This window comes from Notamacropus eugenii, chromosome 7 (assembly GCF_028372415.1).
Source record: "Notamacropus eugenii isolate mMacEug1 chromosome 7, mMacEug1.pri_v2, whole genome shotgun sequence".
NCBI lineage: Eukaryota > Metazoa > Chordata > Mammalia > Diprotodontia > Macropodidae > Notamacropus > Notamacropus eugenii.
This window is the reverse complement of record NC_092878.1, coordinates 83884588-83889405: the sequence shown is the minus strand read 5'-3', so window position 1 is coordinate 83889405 and position 4818 is coordinate 83884588. Positions and strand designations below refer to the sequence as shown.

The following is a 4818-nucleotide window of genomic DNA, read 5'->3' as shown; positions in this document are numbered from 1 at the left end:
TCACATCTGGATGTCAGTTTTTTTTTTTCCTTCAGTTTTATTGGAATGATACACATTGCTCTGTCCCATTTCCTCATATTTCTCAGTTTTCTTGCTGACCATGTTGCAGCCCAGAACACTGTTGGTAATCTCATCTGACATGCTTCTTCATTTTGGCTGCCTATGGCACTGATAGGCCAGAGATGTATAGATGAGTTTTCTTGCAAACTCATGAATTGACTTGTGCAACACTGCTTATATTGGGTAGGTGAAGAATGAGAATCTGAGTGAGCAACATTTGGGGACTGAGGATTAGTTTTGCGAACTCTGAGTTCATAGGGTTTCTTCCTCCCTTTTTTGTGTTTCTTCATGTCCCAGACCATAGAGAAAGCTAGAAATGGTATATAATTCCTTTCTTGGAGAGGTTTAAGGAGCCGAGAAAATTGAGGAAAATTTATAGTCTTCCATTGCATTGGTCAACGACAAAGAATTTTCAGAGATATACATTAGAAAAATAATTTGTGGATACTGGATTGGGTGTTCACTACTCTCAACCTACAGATTTTGGTCTAAGAAAAACAAACAGAATTAGGCTATATAATACATTGTTTATTTCTCTCAAAGTGGGTGCTGTGCTTCGGGAACTGCAGTGTTAGAACTCAGCTCATTTGGGGGTTAGGGTACACAGTATATATAGGATGCACATAGTTTATGTCATCTTATCATCATTTTACTTCTTGACAGAGGAAATACTTTATCTTTTATCAGACAACCCGAATCATACCAGATCACTCCCAGTCTTAGGCTATCTAGACAGAAGAATCTGTCTCCATGGAAACCTAAGCAGAACACAATGGTGCTTCTCTACCTCAGATAATATAACTTGTAAGTTTGACTAGGATAAGGATTGTCAATACAATCTCATAATCCCTCATGTCTTTCTGTATAAAAAATGAATGTAAAATCAGGACTTTGGAAGAAGGAGGATAGGAGAAGCTCTGAATCACCAAGATATTGATTATTAATCATTATTTTTCACATTCCCCTATTGGATTCTAACGAGAAGCATAGCCTCCTCAATGAGTCACTAACTGATAAGAACAACATTTCATCATTTGAAGCTCATAAATCTCATCTCATCTCTGTCTGATTTTCAGAACACCACCTAATGAAGTTTTCTAGTCTGAGTGTGATCTAAGCAGTTTCCAGCTTACTGTGTTCTTAAACTCAGGTTGATTGCTGAGATCCTTTTTCTTTGTTACAAATCTCCTACAAAATTGGTTTTAACACAATTTTAAATTAATTTGCCAATTACTAGGTTAAATAATGGAAATTTTAATTCAAACTATCACTTATCTTTAAATGAAATTTGGAATCTTGACCAATTATCACCCTGATATAGCTAAGAAACTCAAAATAAAAACAGAAAAAAAAATAGAATCCAGTTTTATACTTCACGTTAGTCATTCTTTACTCCCTCATTAGAAGTATTAGATTCCACTAAGGAATTAATAACAGAACTTCTTCTATAAGAAGAAGAACACCAATACACAAATAACTCATTTTAAATTTACCAAATAAACTACAATTGTAAGGAAAGTTTCAGAGATGGTACACATACATACATTGAGCAATTAGTTTTAAAACAGTGCATATCAAGTAAAACATTTCCAACTTCTAGCCATGGTCAAATGAATAACCACAAATTAAAGTGGATATTTCTTTTAAGGCATTTATAAGATAGAACACAAGCCATTCTTCTACTAAAATTAAGTAATTGGGGGCTTACTCTTTAGAAAGAGGTTTGTGTGCCAGTTGAGACTCTGAGTAGTCATCAAGAAGTCCTATGGCTTTGAAAACACAGATATTGGTGCTTCTCTCTCTGGTAACTACAAAAACTAGGGCTAAATTCAGGACCCAGTGACTCTGGAGAAACCTAGGTGAACTTCTTGAGGACAGACAAAAACCAGAAGTTTACTTTTGGATCCAAATTCTACAAGAGATACTCTTCATAGTGCTTATGGCCTTGGTGATACTAGTGGACTAAGGAGTGACCCCCCTCTTCCCTGGGTCCACAGCAGAGAAAGAAAGAAGAAGGCAAAGGCAGCATGAGCCAAACTGGCCACTGTAACCTGGCCAGGGTAACTCCTGCCATGTCTGCCCTGGGTGACCCTGAGCACAATGCTGAGGTCCAGTTCTTTTGAATCCTATATGATTACTTGTGTGATATAGACAGCACTGACAGTTTCAACACCTATAAGATCTTTCCTTAAACACAAAAATTGATAGAACAGGACTACTTTCACCATTATAAGGTTAATTTGATGTGACCATGTCCTTTCTAGGCAGAAGATGGACAACGTTCTATAAAAGACTGTGGAGTGGAACCTTGTCCAGAGAGCAAAGTTCCAATGGAACTTAAATAAGGGCATTCTAAAAAGTATTCAAAAGCAGAAACTACCCCAAAGAAATAGCTAATAAGGTAGGAGCAATTAGCAGCACACTGAGTAATCAAAATAAAGATATTTTCATTGATTTGGCATGGATTCATAAGACCACTTTTGTGAACTTGATAATGAGAGATTTCCAGCCACACAGTATGTGGATCTGTTACTAAACTCAAAGAGTTACATAGGATACAAAGGAGAATGTGGAATAGCATCTATGAAAAAATTGTTTCAAGCCTCGATCTGTATATTGCCCTTTGGATCCACTGCCACCCAGATGGAGAAAGGATGATGGAGAATCATGCTACAAAATGGCTAGAAGGTTTGTGTCTGAAGAAAATAGAATTATATAAACTAATTTCCAGGCCTCATGCTAGCATCAACATACATATGTCGGCAGAATATCTTTTGGAAGAAACCTGAGGAAAACTTAGTTGGGGACCGAACACCAAAACGTTAAAGTGCCGCTTTGACCCTGTGTAGAACAAACGTGAAAGTCCTAGAAGGTTGAAGAACCTCACCTTTTTGTACTCCAAACTCTGTCAAAGATGGTTCCATATTTGGAATGCTCAGTTGTTGACCTTTGCACTGGAAATGTAGAAGAAGATGCTGAGACAAAAAAAGCCTTTTGTTGGAGATCTTTCAAGATACAAAGTCCTTCCCTATATATTTTGAGGAGAAATTCATGTTTGTCGCAAACCAAAAGGAAGCTAAATAATTAAAGGAAGAATTACAGTTGCATTTCAAGAACATAACACGATTATTTTGGATGCAACAAATGCAAGTTATGGGAGAAAGTACAGACTCAGGATTTAGAAACTACTTTGAAGATGCAGTTTTCTGAAAAGTAAATTCAGAATCTTATGGAGAATAGCTTATCTAAAGGTTTTGAAATTACTCATCAAGAAACAGTTGATATTTTAAATGAATTTGGAAGACTCTACACAAATATAAATTGTAGCAGAATTTAAAAGTTTTATTGAAACATAGCAGATAATAAAGACTTTTACACACTTGTTAAAGGTAACCATAAAATAATTGTGTAAAGACTTTTGGTCTTGGACATCCAGCAAAATAAGACTGATCTTATTGACCTTAAAGAATTTGAACTCTTGAAGGAAACATTAAGACACCAACTTGAATATTTATGATCCTTAAAACAGGAAATGATCGATTAGCACTATTTATGAATGAAGTATATAGATTTACAACATGTAAATTATATTGATTTTCTGTTTAATTTCATGTATTTTTCACCTATTGAATGTTTCTAGTAAGCCATTTTTTATGAAGAGTTTATTTTTTTCTTTTTGTTGTCCTGTTATTCTAAGGAAATTGTATAACTTTAAATTATGTCGTTATCTAATAGCATTGGTATACCCGGAAAAAAGAACTAGGAACAAATACTGTGCTTAGTAAAGAAAAAAGCATATAGTGCAATAAGAAAATTTTCTACGCCTTTTACCCTTATTTTTTTTATATTTGTGCCTAGTTTATGTTAATTCATTTGTTTCTCCTTTAGAATTATAATCATAATGAACAGTCTTTTAAATGTGTAATTCAAGGAATTTCTTAAGTGTAAAAAATAAAAATAAGTTAACTAATTGCAACAGAACTGAGACAGTTATGATATTAACTAAAAAAAAAAAAAAGAATCATATCCAAGTCAAAGACCTAATTATCCCCATACCATTATGAGGAATTAAATAATCGTAACTTATACAGGAATAAGTTGTGGACCTTATTATTGTAACCTGGAGATGTTCTAATATCAATCTATTATTTAATAGATTTAACTCACTCTTCCCCTCTCACCTCCCCCCTTTTCCCCTCCATTGAAAGAGCTTTTTCTCACCTCTCTTATGAGATAATTTGCCCCATTCCATTTCTCCCTTTCTCCTCGCAATATTTTCCTCTCTCACCTCTTAATTTTAGTTTTTTAGATATCACCCCTTTCTATTCAACACACCTTGTGCTCTCTTGGTATGCATACATACCAAGAATGTCAGCAAGTCCCTTGTCACTTCTCTTTCCTGTTTACCTTTATATACTTCCCTTGATTCTTGCTTTTAAAAGTCAAATTTTCCATTCAGCTCTGGTCTTTCCATCAAGAATGCTTGAAAGTCCTCTATTTCATTGAATGATCTTTTTTTCTTTCTGAAGTATTATACTCAGTTTGCTGGATAGGTGATTCTTGGTTTTACTCCTAGTTCCTTTGACTTCTGGTATATCACATTCCAAGTCCTTCAATCCCTTAATGTAGAAGCTGCTAGATCTTGTGTTATCCTCATTGTACTTCTCCAATACTAGAATTGTTTCTTTCTAGGTGCTTGCAATATTTTCTCCTTGACCTGGAAGCTCTGCAATTTGGCTACAATGTTCCAAGAGTTCC

General features: G+C 34.9%; 1 pseudogene; it reads left to right on the top strand.

The window, feature by feature from the left end:
- The first annotated feature begins 2189 nt into the window (after positions 1 to 2189).
- LOC140514368 (ERO1-like protein beta pseudogene) lies at positions 2190 to 3423 on the top strand (annotated as a pseudogene).
- Positions 3424 to 4818: the final 1395 nt, after the last annotated feature.